This window comes from Stegodyphus dumicola, chromosome 2 (genome assembly GCF_044657685.1).
Source record: "Stegodyphus dumicola isolate Sdum_Otavi_A_Nest chromosome 2, ASM4465768v1".
Taxonomy (NCBI): domain Eukaryota; kingdom Metazoa; phylum Arthropoda; class Arachnida; order Araneae; family Eresidae; genus Stegodyphus; species Stegodyphus dumicola.
Window position 1 is genome coordinate 99,003,552 of NC_140769.1, and position 18,892 is coordinate 99,022,443.

Genomic DNA, 18,892 nt, shown 5'->3' on the forward strand with positions numbered 1-18,892 from the left:
TGCATCATACAAATATGGCGTTGCCACTTCAATAATTAATATATTTATTTGTTAAATAACAAGATATTACAATATATATATATATTAATAAATCGAAATAAATATCCTAAGACTTTCGCAATAGCTGCCACAATAATTTATTTACTAATGGATTATTGAGTATGTATATTGTAGAGACATTAGGTATATTTTTGAAAGCAGGTAAGATGAAAAATAGCAACCGCCTTCTCCGGGAATCGAACCACGGACTCTGGAATACCGTCCCAGCGTGCAGAACCACTGCACCACAAAGGCACGCTGGGTATAAATAATAAGTGGGAGAAATACCTTATAATATATAGCATATTAATGTACAATATAAGAAAAATTCCACTTTTTCTGACAACTTATGCAAAGCTCGCTTTCACGGACCTTAAAAAATGTACTCCTTCAGAATGTGAATTAATAATTGAAATAAGACCTCAATTACATACCTAAAAAACAAGTTACATATTTCATAAATATATTCTTATTTTCCTACAAAACTTTGGAGAGCATTTTAGTATCGGACCTTACGAGTCCCTGAATACATTCCGAAGCCCTGTTCGAAAACATGTATGAGTTTAACAGCAAATTCTCGAGAGTATAAAATATTGAATGTGTCTCCTAAGATATGCATGAAAATTCAGAATCAAAGTTGTTTACGGAAAATATTTAAAATTCAAAATGGGGTTATTATTTTAAATACACTATTATGCCCTTACAAAAGAATTTAATAAATCATACTCTCAATGCCATGAAGTGTCATATCACAAGTGGTGAGGTACGAAAGATTAAACTTAGAGAAGAAAAATAGACTTTACATTTTATAACCATCCATTGTAGAAGAACCCATCTGAAATATAGAACAGCAGCTGAAAATGCTACCACTTAATCTTCTGCAAGAGATCCCCCATCAACAATTTACACCCTAGCATAAAATATTAAGGAAGACCAAGATAACCATGTTTACCTTCTATCCTTTAGAGAAGGGAGGAACAAAGGTAAAAAGAAGAAAAATCCAGCCTCTCTTTTCTAGCCTACTATCCCAGAAAACCGTCTTAGAGCGATAATGAATAAAATAGAACGGTGTGAGCTCCTTCTTGCGCTGCCAAGTGTTCCACAATATCGTTCCATTTAGAACAGGAATCAATCTTCCCGTTCGCACATAACTTTGACAGTTTGAACGCGATACATTTTCAAACACAATCCCAAACTGTCAACAAAAGTGTCTTTTCGAAAAAGGGCCTCTATTTTAGATGATAAACCAGACTTTATGCGAAAAGGTGCAATATTTTCCCCTGGAAGAACATACTAATGCGGATGAGTGTTGCGGCAGAGCCCTGTTGTTGATGGGGCTTGTTTAAATCGCTCGCCGACGGAATGCACACTTTGGAAGGCATGAAAAATGCGTCAGAAAATTAAAATTCATTTTTACCGTCTTTCAGGAAATAACGGATAATATGAACCAACGCGCATATGAATGATGGAATATATGCAGTACACTGCATATATTCCATCATTCATATTTTAAATACACTATTATGTATATATATTTTACACTACTATATATTTTAAATACACCAAAGCAGTTTTAGTCTGAATTTTTTTCAGCCAGTCTCAGTGCAGAAGGAATAATTGCGCCTGCAAAATGACAAATGTTCCTCCTGTTATTGCCGCTTACTGTGAGCCTTCATATGCTGACGGTTCTTAACGCGGATAAGTTAATGAATAATTATTGATAGAGCAAAGGGTTCATCTATAAATTTAATATATCCTGATCAACAGTGGTGGTAGTATGCATGTAGATACGGATATAGAGAAGTTTGGTGGACACCTATTGTTTAACCATAGGCAGTCTAGGAATTGTCTAACTACACTAATTATTCATGCAACTACCTTTCACAAGGCCCATAAGAAACCCCGCCAGGCGTTGCTGTAGAGGTGGTTGTAATGACTTTTCCGGTCTACGTATTCGTTTTCATCCTGATCAACATATCCATACTACCACCACTAATATCCTGATCAACATTGCTGTAGTATGAATATGGATTTAGTGAAGTCTGGTGGACACCCATTGTTTAACCATAGGCAGAGTGGGAATTGTCTAGCCACATTAATTATCCAAATAACTACCCTTCACATTGGCCCGCCAGGTGTTGCTGTAGTGGTGGTAGTAAAGACTTTTACTCTCTCCCTATTAGTTTTTATTCAGTATAATATGTGAGGCTGCCCTACCGGTATAGTGGTTAGCGTCGGCGACTGCCGTGCCGAAGAGCCCGGATTCGAATCCCGGAGAAGGCATGAATGTTTGTAAATGTATAGTGTCGGCGCAGCATGGCGGCACTCTAAATATGGGGTGAGCCAAAAGTCCTCTCATGTGGTTTGAGGGGTGGGAGACTCTCGGAATCGTGCCCTCAGGGTGCTCTACATCAAAATTGGTGGAACTGAGCTAAATCGCACTGTCACCTGCAAGGTGCTCAAGACTGTTGCCAACGACAGGCGTAATATTGCGCTCCTCGCCAAGAGAAATTTCGCGGGCTTGGGCTGACTACGTCAGACAAGTGAGCATAACAAGCAACGGTAATAACACATAACCTGTAAGACAGCTGCCCACTTATTGGTCTTAGCTCTGTATGCCCAGTCAGCGGAGAATATAGTACAAAGTACGAAACCTTGACAAGAGCCTTGTTGTATTGATACTTTTTTTACTTTTGTTTTATTCATATCTTTTGAGCATGCAGCAAAAAGCAATGAAAGAGGTCATTGGTACAGTCGAGGGAAACGCTTCGAAAATTCATCTTAAAAGCAGATGACATGCATGTGAGAAGTTATATGGGATCCATGAGAATCTGGAAAGGTTACGAATAAAATCTTTCCAAAATTTTTAGCTTCAAAAGAATAAGGACAGATAATTTTATTTCGCAGTTAACCACTGTCATGAGAAAAGTCTCATCTATTTTCCAAAGGTTCCTTAATAAGATGTTTTTGAGGGAAAACTTTTGAAGCAAATGCCTTCTATTACACTTACGACTAATACCTTTTTGAGGGAAAAGAGGGAAATGTTCTTTCATATGATAATGAATATAAATCTAAATAAAATTTTCCCGTTTCTTGTATTAAAAATTTCAGAGAATTTATGAAATTTACCCTGAAATGAGCTGCTAGTATTTAACAACTTTACTCACTCTCCACCTGACTGATCAACCCAAACGTATAATATAATCGTTGCACATAAGCAGAATAAGGCACATACACAAAATTCACATGCTAGAAAACATAAAAAAGGCATGTAATATAGAATATAATAAGATAATTGCGTGCGTGCAGAATAACAAAGAATATGTTGGAAAACAAAACAAAAAGATTTTAAACTCGCACATTTTTCTATCAACCTGTCAAGAGCACTTCTACATGACAAATTCTAAGTGCCCCTATTCTGTACAGGCAATACAGTTTCAAATGTCCATGCCTCAACTAAGCCTTCGCTCTTTATATAAGTGCCAGGAAGGTTAAATAATAACTGCTATCAGTGGTTAAAAATTGATTAATTTTTTTCCTTCTAAGTGAATTTTGCTTATGGAAAGAAATTTAAATGGAAACTTTTGCTTGAACCAGTGAATTTTTGATTAAAATGGCAGACGAGAATCCTGATTTTCGAAATTTCGTTTTTGGATGAACAAAATCCTCGAACATATTTTCCCTGGGTGTTCGATAGACTGTCGATAATTTAAACCCACTGAACTATTTTTTCAAGGTTTTACTATGTTCATCGGCGCCCCCTCGTTCGACTTCTAATAGACTGTAAATTAAGAATTGTGGCAAATGCTTTTCTTGTAAACACTTTTTTAACTAGCGTTGTGAAAGTACTATAGAATTTTTTATTTATTTTTTAAATTTATTATTCATTATTTTTTAATGAATCAATTACTTTGATTTCACACTCACCTCATGAGAATTTTTGATTTATTTAAAATTTTAGAATATCTCTATATTATGGAATGCTCTATAACGTTGATTAATCTATCAAACCTATTCGAAATTGTCATATATAAAAGCTAATGTATTCGTATTGAAACGAAAAGAAAGTGAAAACAATTTAGTTTGAAAAAAAAGTTGGACGATTAAATTAAGAACGATTAAATAAAATTAAAAAGAAAAAAATTATTTCAATTCTCGAAACTTTAATACAGAAATATAGTAAATTGTAAAACGAAATCTTTTTTTGGAAAACGTAAACATTTTTTTATTCACACTGATATCATTTCTCGCGTCGCAAAAACATTTTTTAAAAATAATTTGATCCAATTTAATATTCATATATTAAATCTACCTTGATTTCACAACTTCACATTTTGTACAACCAGAAAATTTAATGGCTGTATCATCACAGAATCTAGAAGAAATCTGATTTCTATAAACTCGAGAAATGTTTGCTGCTTCTTAAATTTTCCAACTCTAATTGGAGACCGGGTAAATCCTCCTTTAAGTGAAACAACTCTGAAGATAACTTTTTTTTTAAATTTCGTATGATATACCATTTACACTCTTGGAATATTATTGCAATATATCTGGCTTAATAATATATTTTCTCAATGATACGAGTACAACAAAGCACCGTTTGCCCGTCTTTCAAGGAGCCATATCAAAAATGACATAAATGAGAAAGTCGTATAATCAAAATTTCAATTTAAGAAAGTAATAAGTATATTTTAGCTGTACGACTTTAGCTCTGTTCTCATCGATTAAATAATGCTGCTATTATAAAATTTAGTTAAGTGATTCTGACTTAAAATACAACCTTTAAATATTTTAATGTATCTATTTTAAAGTACTATTGTTTCTAGATTTGTACGCTTACTTAAATTGTATCTGCATATAAAGCTGACACTCGAAGGAAAGCCTTGTAGACAGACGTGGCCGAATTGAATATAACTTTTATTGGTGGATACGAACTAATTATCATATCATACTTTTCATCACTCATGATCATGGGCGCAATACAAACCCCCACAATTTTTAAAATGTTACGTTTTTCCTATTCTTCTGGCACCATTTGTTGCGTTATTTTCTTCCTTCACGTTCGTACGGGGTTTGTAGATTTGGAGTGAATAACGACGACACTGGATGAAGTATCGAAACACACTTTATTTAGACAATACGCAATTAGACAGCTCCAAAACACGTTTTACAGTCGTCGATGAATTACTATAAACACGCTGACACGATCAGCGACACAGCCTTCAGGTTATCAGGCTATCACGGTGGAGACAGCTTCCTGCAAAGCACCCGACTCTGCTTTCTGGAGTACAGCTCCCGACTCTGCTTGGTCGTTCTCGGAACTCCACGTACTCTCGAGACTCTCCACGCTACAACTCGCGATGCACTCGACGACACACAGAGCACAGCTCTGACTCTCGGTTCAGTCGTTTCGGGAGCTCAACATGCTCTCTCGACGATGCACTAACCCGCGATACTCTACGAGACTTTTTCGGTGCACTCGACGACCCACTCGGCACTCGCTGGCCGGCTGTCAACGCGATCGCCTCCGCAGGAATTGACTCGCTAGACGAGACACACTAAGAGACGCACACACTGACTGACTGCGGACCAGCAGGGTTTATATAGCTTTCGGCTTGTGTTCGAGAACATTCTGGGTTAAACCGGTAAGAATTCGTTCCAGAAGGTTCTCCATCCCTCTATGGCATATCGGGAACCCCACCAGCGGCCGAGCAGTAAAGTCGCTGAACACTGGTAGTTCGGTCCGAGGTTCGAATCCCGCGAACGGGCTGGCTGCATGGGTGTTTTCGTGGTTTTGCCCATGTATAACGTGTATACGAGCTAGTTTCCCTTAGAAAGTCCTCCACGAAGGCATCCCTTCCCTTAGGCAGATAGCCCTCGTAATTAAATAACCTAACCTAACCTAACCATGGCATATCGCCAGTTTTGTCGCCAAACGGGCGATTTTTCGCCAAATGTGGCAACCCTGCTTTCCCTTGTTATTTTATGGCAACCCTAAAACTGCTTTGCGGGGGAAACTCCTCGCTTTGCTTCCCCGTCTAAACTGCCTGCGTCTTAATTTTAAAAATCAATTTACATAAAAATTTATCGTATTTCATTATGATTGAATCATAGAAATGTCGCGGATTTCATTACGATTGGATAAACATCTATGAAGATGATTTTATATGCGGGGAAATTAAAGACTGGAAATTCTTCAAGTTCATGTTTTGTTGCCTTCATCTGTAAGCCTTCGCCCTCTGCTACGACGACTGCAAACTGATTCTTCTTCTATGCTTCCCAGAAATATGACACACACACATATATATATAATTTTTTTAAATAATAAGAATTTTAATTGCAAGAAAAACAGATTCCATCTCCTATTTTATCCCTCCTAGGGCCCTTTTCAATCAGTTAACCTGATTTGAAAGCTCTGCCCAATTTGAAATGATCCATGTCTTCTTTTCTGCCTCGTCATGTCCCAATATGTAACTTACAAATTTTAAATAACTTACAACTTTTAACTTTACCTCCTCCCTTCCCCCCCCCCGAAAAAAAAAAGAAAAGCAAAAGAAAAGTCTTTCAGCGAAACAGTTTCATTTCAAAAAAGAAACTCTGATCAACAGAACGATATATAACAGAAGTTATGTATCGCGTAAATGAATATTTTATTATTTTAACGCAAAAGGAATGAGTTTGGTAGTTGAAAGCACGTACAAATATAAAAGTCACATAAATATGAAATGTATAAATGAACTATTACTGAGGTGATTGTAAAATGCATATACTTTACACACTGATCGCCAACCGGCAGCAGCAAATAATGAAAATTCTAGTACAGTAGTCATTTGCTTTCCTTGATAATTTCAACAAACTTACTAATTTATTTACATGTTTCTAGTTTATCCTTTGATTTACAGATCATAATAAGACAATACTCGTACAAAACAGATATACGAGAGCTGATTAATTAGACGAATATATGCAACATATACAGATTTGCTTGAAAGTTTCGCCAAATATACCGACTTAAAGAATGGGTAATTATATTCTACATATAAAACTACTGTTCTTTCAAACTACGTGAATCACACTCACAAAGTTTAAAAGCATCACTACTAAGCCATATCAAATGTATTGTTTTGTTAACATCCTCACGAATTTATAAAGAAGCTGCGCCATACATTTTCTCTAAACCAACATTAAAATTGGTGGTTAAGTGACCAAATATGATTAGCAATCATTTAGTTAGTTCTTCTTTTTGAGTACAGGACTTCAGGTCCTTATTAACCATTTTGTCTAGCCAGTCGATACCTCTATCATAAGCTTAAAAGAAATGCATTTCTTAGAAGTTTCTGATGAACAAGGAAAGAAACACAATCTATAATAAAACGGCATTCATGGAGCCTTAGCTGAAAGTGAAATATCCAGATACAGTTTCATCGTTATGCCGAGATGCCGTGAGTTGATTTAAAATTATTTACGAACTATCTTTGCACTAGTACCTAATAAATTATAAATAGTTAATTATAAATAAACACAATAAAATGTAACTAACTGATTAGCAAAATTATAAATAATTAATTATAAATAAACACAAGAAAATTCAACTAACTGATTAGCAAAATTATAACTAATTAGCTATCATTTAGTTAGTTCTTTTCGCGCATATTATTTGTTTTCCTTATTAACCATAGTTTTCCAGCCTGTCGGTACCCTTATCATAAACTCTCAGAAATGCGTTTCTTAGAAGTTTCGGGAACATCTAATATAAAAAATAAAATTAATGTATCATAAAGTGATGATACACTCGCGACTTTGATGAAATGAAACCTTCTGATACAGTTTCATTGTTGTAGCGAGATGCCACGAATTAATTTATAAATATTTACAAACTACCTTTGCGGCAGTACCTAATAAATCATAAATTTTAAAATAAGCGTATAATGCAGCTACGCAGATAGCAAATGCATGCCTATCAAAAATAGAGCAGTGTAGCACGTCCCTAGCGTCTTACCGCGGTTGTCCTACGAATTCAATTAACCGATGTTCCTGTCATAAACTGCAGTATTCTTCTTAGTTGAGAGTGGCATTTTCTGAATAGTCCCACTCCAAGTAACTCCATCCCAAGAAGAACAAGAAGATAAGTCTGGAGCGTCGTGGCAAGAGAACCATGAGTCCTCCGCTGGTGACAGATGAGACCCAAGGGGACACTACAAGATCCTCGCTTCTTCCGACCAGATAGAAACTTCGAGAAGAGTGTCACCGGGGCTAATAGAAAACCGGAACCTTTATCTCTCCTCGGTCCAGGTTGACAGACACCAGCCAATTTGTCATCGAGGTTAATGCTATTAATTAAGTCGCCGCCGGCAGAAAAGGACTGCGTAATTGACTACTTTTTCGGCAAGACCTTCATTTCGCATGAATTATAAGCGCGGGCTGTTATTAAAAACTTCTTTTAACAGCGGAGAGAAATACAGATTTGCATGGTGGCTTTCGTGGGAGGGTCTGAGGAGCGATCATCTATCTTGCAATGAATTTATCGACTCGTTGAAAAGTTTGTTACTGCATGTCGCGAAAAGGTTTAAAGATGCCGGTGGAAATTAATTTGAACAAAATTTTTGATGCAGGTAAGTAACCTAAAATCTCGGAGGCATTTTAGTAGTGTGCACAGAAAAAATATAATAAATTGTTATTCGGAATATAATATACGTTCGTGTTTTAAATCTGCATTAAATTCAAATGCAGAATTTGCGGTAAATTTTTTAACCAGTTAAATACAAAAATTCTTAACTCCTTTTAAACTGACTAATTCACCTGAGTGTGTTCCGGACAAGACATGATCTGGACGTATGTTCTGCACTAAATCATTTGAATTATTATTAAAATGTGTTGGAGAGTTCGTTACCTAATGACCTGATATAGATAATGCCCTATCATTGCCAATAGGCTTATCATTGCCCTGTCATTTGTTTAATACATACATAAACAGCGATAATAGTATCTCAAAGGAAAAAATTCAAATTAATAATTATTTTCAATCTGAAAACTAAACTTTGGCATCAGTAAGATATTTTTTATTAGTTGCACGATATAATTCAAATACTACATTGACAGCTTAATTTCGTTTTGGCATTTTGCGTTAGCGTTAAAAGGCTGTATCACTTTTAATATCGTTGCCACAATATATTATAGCCCTGTCTTATATTTAAAGAAATTAAATAATGAAAGATCTGCATAAATGTATGTATGTTTCTCGCATTGTGATAAAAGAACGGTACCTAGAGACATAAAAATTTGAATAACGTAATCTTCCATAGAATATGGGCATGCGGAAGCCCTAATTTAAATTTGAAATTTGTTTTATTATCGATTTTAGATTTTGTAACACTTCAACGAATTTTTGATTACAAAACTAAACGATTTCAAAGCGAGCAATGGCAACACTGTACGGAAAAAGAAAATATTTTTCATCTCCAACAAGCGAGGCTCTGTATCGAAAATTCTAAAGACATATCCATTTTAAAATTAATTTGCGATATTGCTGTTGAACTAAATTTTATACTTTGAGTACGTAGAACATGATATTTGATAAATAAAGGTGATACACAAAACGTTAAAAAACGCTCGTTATGGACGTAATTTAAAATCTGAAATCTTTCAGATTTTTTGTCCTTTTTTCTTAACTGTAAATTTTGCTTTTTAAATAACTATTTTCATTAATAACTTTTGATATTTCATATTAATTTAACTTACACGCAAACATTATAATTTTTACGAAACTGGTCATTTTCTCTTCTTTTTAAGTGTTTGACAAGGTTAGTAATTTTTCCATCATTCCGCAATAAATAAAACAAACTTCTTTCCTTTTTTTTGTCCGACAGAGCTAGTCGTAAGTTGACTGTAAAATATATGAGATATTAGATTTAATGCGAAATTTTCAAACTGCGATGTTAGTTGCTTAATTAAAAAGATATATTACTAATAATTTGCCTATGTTTTCAATAATTTCATCTGTAGAATAGTTTATTGTTTGCATAAACTAAATCGTAATTTAGCCGCTCAGACGGTATAAAAATTAGGGGAGGCTACTGCGATACCAAAAAGCCCGGGTTCGAATCCCAGAGAAGGCACAGATGTTTGCAAATGTATAGTATCTATGCGGCATGGGGGCACCCTAAATATGCGGCGAGAAATAAGAAAAGTTTGAATCTCTCGAACTCGTCCCTTTCAGGGTGCTCTTCTTTAAAATTGGGAGCAGAAATAAAATGAGCGACGTCAGCTGTATGGTGCTCAAGGCTTTGCCCACGACATTCGGAATCTTCCTCTCCTTGCCAAGATTAATTTCGGGGGTTTCTTCTGATGTCACTGTCAAGCAAGTGAAATAAGTTACAACACACACAAATCGGAATTCAAAAAAATACAATGTAAGCAACGAAAAAAACACACTCTAGGCAACAGTGGAATTTTTTTGTTTTTTTTCGTTGCTTGCAACGCAGTGCTTGCCACGAAGTGTTGCTACAAATCACTGCTACGTTGCTTTCAACGCAGTTTTTGTCGGTGCTTACAACGCAACAGCATTCCCTTTTACGCCTTTTTTTCCTTTTCTATTTAAAAAACACTCTGCAAGCAACGAAAAATAGACATGAATGGAAACGAAGAAAATTATAAATAACACTAAAGAACAAAATTTAGAAAAGAGTTGAACAATGTCATGGCGTTCAAATTTGCGTAATTTGGCTGTGGGGCAGATTTCCTCTGGCAGACATTATCTGTTATTACTGTTGTTATTCCACGCATTTGTCTTTTCGTTTTCATATTTTCCATAGACAATTTTGTTTTATGCTGAAGGTAATTTTTCTTTGAGGAAAAAATAAACCTAAAAAAAGGGGGGTAGACCTAAAAAATGGAGGCTTAATCCTTCCATGGTTAATTGGAAGCAGATTATTCTTCGCTTATAAAAAATGCTCAAAGATTTAAGAATACTCCATTCATACCTTTAAACAATGAAAAAACAATACCGAATGAAAATAAATGGAGAATTAAACCCTCGGGTGATGCTTTTGTTTATATAAGAAAAGCAAACTGAATCGCAAAACAAAATGCGATAAATGCATATGGTATGTTCGTGCCTGAATTGAATTATTATGGAGAACTCGACCCAGACTTGAATGCATTAATACATAAATATCACCGCGAAACGAAAAACAAGCAGCAAAATCATAGAGAATTATTCCAGCTCCCACATAAATAACAGCACATAAACTCTCAACAAAACTTCTGTTTATTCCCCCCCTTCCCTAAACTGCATTTTGATGATCACAGAAATTCGTCCCATATATTTTAGTTTTCGTGAATATGATAATTTACAATGCTCTTCGTGACAACAGGGTGCTTATGCGCTTTGAAGAAAATGCGAGAAATATGTTTTTCTTTTTCCGTTCAAACGAAAAAACAGTCCGAAAAGAAATATTAATCTTAACGCTCGTCTCCCGAATTTTAACTGTTTCATGTTAGTAAGTAATTTGTTATTGGCGGTAACGGTCGAGTGCTAGCAAAGATTATATTCTTATGTGAATTACAGTGGAAATTTTCAATTACAAAATTACACAGCCGCCTTTTTTTACCACTAAAAACAAATGCAATTCGGGTGACAAAATATAAAAAAACATAAAAAATACTTTATGTAATAAAGATAATACAATATTTTTTGTGTTGCATGTACCTTTCCAGGGAAAAAATCTGAAAGATTTCAAATATATTACGACCAAAGAGGCTTTTTTTTTTTTGGGGGGGACGTTTTGTGTGCCATCGTTATTCATTAGATATCATGTTCTTCGCACTTAGCCAGATAAAATTCAATTCAACAGCAATATCACAAAATATTAAAAAAATAGCATATCTTTAGAATTTCGAATAGACAATCTCGAGCGCTGGAGATATAATTTTTTTTCTGTAGTGTTGCCATTCTCGCTTTGAAATCGTTGAGTTTGTTAATATAAAATTCGTTAAATATGATAAAAATTCGTTTCGTAAAATATTCGTTTCAAAATATGAAATAGATAATACAATAAATTCAAAATCAAAAATTAGGGCTTCCAGATACCCATTTTTGGATGGAGGATTACGTAATTCAAAATTTGATGGCTCTAGGTACCGTCATTTTTTCACAGTGCGAAGTATTTTAATCTGCATAATTGTATGAAATTAAAATTTCATACAATTAAGCAGATTCTTCGTTATTTAATTTCTTTAAATGTAATACATGGTGATAATATTTGGTGGCAACATTTTCAAAAGTAATTCAGATTTCCAGAGTGATTCAAGGCAAAATGTCATTTCCAGGCTTCTTGGCTAAACCTCTTTTGGCTTAAAAAATATTGTTTGTATTGCTGAGCAAGGGAAAAATTAATATCAATGCGAAATTACTAAATAGAAAAGAAAAAATGGCACTAGACAATAAGTGATATCAGATGATGGCATTTAGAAGTTCTTTATATCCACAAGAGTGCGTCATTAAATTGCATGTATTGCGGGATATAAACCTGACGTAGTAAAAAGCGGAAAGTTTTAACTGACTCTTTTACGCGAGCGTGAACTCAGTGATATTGTTTAAGATCTACCATATTGCCTTTAATGTTAATAATAATTTAGTTTCTTATTTCTAATAATATTTATTCTTCCGTTATTTATAGAGTTTTTATTTTCTTAACCAAAAGCGGCTGTTAGTCTCGAAAAGCGATTTTGTATCGAATCATTATAAAGGCGTCGTTTCTTTTTTCATTCGAGTCTGTTGCCAGTTTGCAAAATGTATGATATTTATCTTTCAAACTGAACCTGCCTGTTGTAGATTACCAAACTAAGTTAAGAAAGCAATAGATGCAATTCTTAAGAATATTCGTTTTTTACTTTTGAATCAGATTTATTTAAATAACAAAAATGCATTTCATTCAGGGTCTATCTAATTAAAAATATTGAATATTTTCATATGATGATGTTATATATATTTTTATTATATATTTCATATTTTGTAAGTGAATGTTTGATTATCAGACTCAAAGATTTCAAAGTGATAAGCGGCAACACTGTAAGAAATACCGCTTTTTTTATCTCTAACGCGGGTTACTGTCTGTCGGAAATTTTAAAGATCTGTTTTTTTTTAAATATTTTGTGATTTTGCTGTTTAATGGAAGTTTACATGGCATAAGTGTGAAGAAAGTGATATTTAACAAATAAAGTTAACAAACAAAACGTTAGTAATAAAAAAAAATCGGAAAGTTTTCAGATTTATACAACTCGCACAGGGGCGTTTTTTTTTTTTTTTTTTTTTTTTTTTTTTTTTTTTTTTTCCCATTTACACACACATACACGTTTCGATAGCATTTGGGTTAATGTCGATAAGGGCTAAAAATATTTAAAATCAGCATTTCTTTAGACAATCTCGGGCGCTGGAGATATATGTATATATTTTTTACCTGTAGAGTGTTACCATCGCTCGCTTTTAAAATTATTGAGTTTGTTAATAAAAAATACGTTAAAGTTTTACAAAATATGAACTAGACAATGAAACAAATTCCAAATTCGGGCTTCCAAGTGCTCGTATTTGGGTGGAGACTATTAAATTTTGTTCTAAGTACCATAGTTTTTTGACAGTGCGAAATGCATACATACATTCATGCAGATTCTTCATTATTTAATTTCTTTAAATATAATACAGGGCGATAATATTCAGAAGCAAAATTTGAAAAATGAAACGGATATTTAAAATGAAGCGACGCAAAATAGACTAATAACCCTTTTGAGCCAACGTCCCTTTTGGCTTAAGAAAAAAGTTTTGCAAGCCATCTTACTAACAAATCTTAACATTGATATTATGAACTGAGAAAAGTCTGATAAAAAAACAGAAAAAAATATATATATGTCAACCTTTAACACACTACACTGGGAATTCTAAACATAAACTGCCTAAAAATTTTGCGATTTTGCTGTTGAATTATAAATTGCGCAAGTGCGAAAAAACCAATGCTAAAAAAATAAAGAACAAAGAAACAGAGAAAAAAAAAAGTTGAAAAAGCAGACAATTAGACTGCGAGCTCAGCTAAAGCGTAAAACATCTTAACAAATCCTTTAGAGCGATAGTTAAAATTTGAAACCTTTCAGAATTTTGGGGGGTTATTTTTAGCATTGACGTAATTTATGTAACAAAATGACTTTAGTCTCCAGATTAAATTATTGAAAGTAAGAATGCACAGATAAGAAAGTGAAGAAAACTTTAAACAGCAATTGTTTAGAATTAAGACACAATAACACGCCGAATAAATACTAATTCAGAAGTCAAACAACAAGCGTTATTCATTTGCGGTTTTGCAGCTGAGGATGGTGGTTCGGTAAAACCATCGAAACTAGTCCTGTGAAAATTTTGTAAATATAACGCTGATTTTTGTTGTTTGACTTCTGAATTAATTGTTTAGAACTCAGACAAATTTGAAATCATCCTCCTCATTGCCGCTTATAATATGCTACCATGGAAAAATATGGTAAACCCATCATGGCAGATATCCGCCCCTTCCAGCTTGTGTACTCTATGCTCAAAATGATCCCCGACAATCATTCACGCCGTTCGGAAAGACAGAAGCAATTCCCTGGCACTCTCCAGTGGATTCCTCCGAGATGAGTCCACAATGCGGACCACCAGATGGTCCTTGTCCGTACCACAATAACTCATCGGAGCGGAAAGAGCCGAGGCTCCTTCCTCTTTTTCGCGGAGCTCCAATTCCTCCAGCCTGCCATTGATTTCCTGAAGAATAATGAGCAATGGTTATACGTCGGTCTGTCGGTCATCGTAAATCCTCCAGGGAATGTTTCGGATTTCTTTCTCTTCCAGCTTCAGGTGGTCCATTTGTGGAGAGCGCGTCACTTGACCACAGACAGCAATAGACGGAATGGGTCTGTTGCTTTTTCTTTTCAAGGACGAATTTATTAGTGACTAATAAGATGAGTGGGGAAAGGCAAAAATAGGAAGCTTCTCGTGGGCATCTTAGGGAAAGTTGTGGTTTTAACAGAGTGTGCACAGTTAACGATGACTTTTGGATAAATATGAAAACCTACATAATTTGCATAGCGCATTATAGATTTCTAGGATTAAGTGCACAGAAAACCTTAAATTACATAAAATAGTATCCTCACTTCTTAACCTTCAATATAGTTGTAGGAAGAAATGTCACCAGAGAAAAGAAAATGGAAATAATGGCACCGAAATAAAAGGAAACGGAAAATAAGGCTCCGTTCCAGGCGGTGCTATAAATGTCATAACTGGTTTAATCGGAACTTTGTGGCTAAATAACCAAACCACGCTACGTCACAAAAACTAGTTTAGGAGTTTTGGCATAAAGGTCGAAGTTTTAAACTTTATATCGACTTGCCATAAGAGTCGACCAATGAGAGCGTACGCGCGAAACCTATTGAGCAGAAAAACAGAGAGGGAAAGCCGTAAACACATCTACTCAAATTTAGTTTCTCTAATTGGCTACGGCTTAGACTCTCTCTCGCAAGTGTGAATGGAACCCCTGCATTTTATGCCTTATAACTATGCTTCTATGACATTTATTCTCTGAATGGTGCCTACGATACCATTATTTTGAAGTAGGGGAAACAAGACAAGTCACCAGTTTGAAAGAAAAAATTACCCTACAACAAATTTCGGTTTAATAATAAATCCTTTGTAGAGTTGACTTCAGGATGATAATTCAACTGCTAGTCCATCCGAAAGTAGAAGCAGAGGAGTGTCAAATGGGTAATTGGTATAGTCCTTTGATACAGACCACCACCATCGAAGAGCTAAGATTTGAGCGGCGCTGAAATGAAATACTTACGGTTAAGCGATCTTCGAATAAGACCCGTGTGGACCCGCATCAGGAAGTGGTATCTTCAAACTGAAGATTTCCATTGCTTCCAGTAGTAGTTGGTAGACTGTTTTCACGTGATTCTAGTATCACGTTGGCACATCACAGATCTTATATTTAGGAGTAATATTCGTGATATTGGTCTAGTATTTTTAATGCTATTTATCTGGTGAAATATTGAAATATGGGATTTTAATCGAATTTTCTAATTTCATAGGCAAAGTAAAGCTTAACATGTATTATACCTGAGTTCGAGGGAAATAACAGCTGTGGGATGCAGTTTCTTTCTGTAACAATTTACAGTTTCAAAAGTGAGTAACACAAGACAGTTTCTCTGCCTTGTATTTATTTATATTTGAAACTCATTATAAAAGTTTCGAAGCTGATTTTTCATAAAAGCTGTCTGTTTTCAACTATCGTTGACAGTAATTTTATACTACTTGTCTGACATTTTAAGCTGCACTATAAATAATTTTATTTAAAAATAAAACGATTTATTTTAATATTAATATACATTGAAAAATCTTAAATAAATGAATAGCATTTATAAAAATTGAAGATTGCGCCAACCGATGTATAACTTCACAAAGGTTGTATGTAGAATAAATGATAAAAAAAATTAACTTTTTTTTTTAAATGAGCTCAGTCCTAAAACGTTTTAGTCAGACTGTGTACATCTGATACCGCCCAGTGGCGAAGTGGCTGCCGCGCAGCTGCATCACAGGTCCGGGGTTCGATCCCCGGGCTGGGCAAGGTTGACTCAGCCTTTCACCCCTTAGTGGGTCGATAAAATGAGTGTTAAGTCAGCTTGGGGACTAAACACCCGGTGTCCTGCGACAAGCTGACCATTTGCCCAGGGCATATGCTGATGCATTCCGGGGCCCAAAGGTCGAGAAAGCAAGAAAAGGGCACTGCAGGTCGTGCCCCCATACAATGCTTCTTGTATGAGCAGGTACAAGAGGTAGAGGTCTTGTATGAATAGGTACAGGTCACACTTCTTGTATGAGCAACATACATTTACAAACATATATGCCTTCTCTCGCATTCAAACCCAGACCCGTCGGTATGGCAGTTACAATCACTAACCCATATCCCGGTTAGTTGGCACTACGCCTGCAATTTTTACTAACAAGCAGCTTTTGTTTTGTGAAATGTTCAAAATGTCTTACTTATTTTGTTATTTTTGAAAGATAAGCGAAATTGGATGTCATAATGAACATTTCTTATCGTTTCCGAAATCAAAACTATTTTCAAACTAATTTGTACTATACAAATAAAATAATTTTAAATACACAACGTATTTTCTAAAAGAAAATTTAAACTTAAACGAGATAAATATGTCAAAATATGCAAAAAGTCCAGAATCAAAGAAAATTTTACAAAAATGAATGCGAATAGCACATAAGATTTAAATATATATATTAGTTTTAAAGAAGAATGAGAAGTAAAATGACAGCTATTTAACAGCTATATAAATCTCTCTTTTATACCTTAGAGAAAGATCAGTTTAAGATAACTCAAATAACACGCCGAAGAACAAATGTTGGAGACACTGAAGCAACAAGAATCAGCGAAAGTTGCATAAAATTACAGGACTACTTTCGAAGATTTGCATGGAACTTTCTTCTTTAGCTGCAGAAAATCCACGCTAATACGACAATAGTAGATCAGAAAAACAAATTAAACGGCGCCATCTATTAGCAAAAACTGATAACGAGCATGCAATAAATTCCTTAAAAGGTTAAAGTAAAGACGGATTAGAATTGGTATCATTAATTAGAACTAGGCGATTTTATGAATGTGAAACGTCTCTATAAAAAAATTTCATTCACCAACTGATGTTTTTGTATAATTTTGGCTGCATGAAAATGAAAGATGTGATTTTTGACCAGCAATGTTGGGTAATAGAATATTTATGTGTTTTTTTTCCCTCTTAACCTATGTCTCAGGCTCCTCAGTGTAAAATTTCAAATGGCAAGGAATATTATATCTACCCCAGAAGTTTATATCCGGAATATGTCTTTAGTATGGAACTGCGAAGTTATTGATATTGAAAAAAATGGTAGGAATGTTAAACGCCTGTAAAATATGTGCAGTTTTATAGATTATTGAAGGAAAGAAAGGAAGACTACAGAATTCTTAGAATCTCTCAAAACGAGAGACCATACTTTTACTACAGATTACTTAGATGAAAACATTTTAAACCATTTGGTCAATGAATTTCAGGCGGAAAGCTTTTGTCACCTGCAACTGCTGTTAAGTAGCTCGATTTTTGATCAAAAGACAATTTTGAAAAACAAACTCGAACAGCACGGAAGAGGAAAGAAAAAAGAAGCCAACTTTTACATAACTAATCGAATGACAGGATTTCAAGTGTTTCATCACACAGGCAAACAGGTGAAGGTTAAGGATATACAGCAGTGTTGAAATTAGATATATTTCGTGTAATCGAGATTCCGAGGAAGGAAAAGGAATTGGATGTGTCAAGTTCAAAAGTGAACTAAATGACAGGATCAACGGAATTCAATGACAGACTTTATTTCTACGCATATTAAGGAGAACTTGCCTTATCACTCTCTATCTATCTGTCTATCAAGCTCTTTTTTCCCTGCGTGGGAAAAAAGAGCTGAATAAATTTCCAGCATTTTTTCCCAAATTTGTCTTCTTGTATGAGCTATTATTTAACTGGTTAAAGTGCCAATTTCTTCCTATTAATCTGTAATGCGTATTTATTAAGAAGACCTTCATGAACCTGTATCGCGCACCAATAGAAAATTAGTTTAAAAGAAATTGACAAATTAAATGCTTATAGATTGAAAAGTAATTGTTTTGATCAGGAAGCATTTAGAACTATTTTAAAGAGATGTATCCCGTTACAGTCTTCAAGTTTACAAACCTTCTCCTTTCGCTTGTTTTCGTGAGGGCTCTTGACGTCTATCGAGCAAAGTGGTCGGTAATTAGTAGAAAAA

The 18,892-nt window shown here is 34.7% G+C and overlaps 1 protein-coding gene across 1 annotated transcript in view; it reads right to left on the bottom strand.

Annotated features, from left to right (window-relative positions):
* Window positions 1-18,892, bottom strand: part of LOC118184794 (discoidin domain-containing receptor A-like) — a 395,353-nt gene that overhangs the window by 73,011 nt on the left and 303,450 nt on the right. The gene's annotated exons all lie outside the window — the stretch shown is intronic.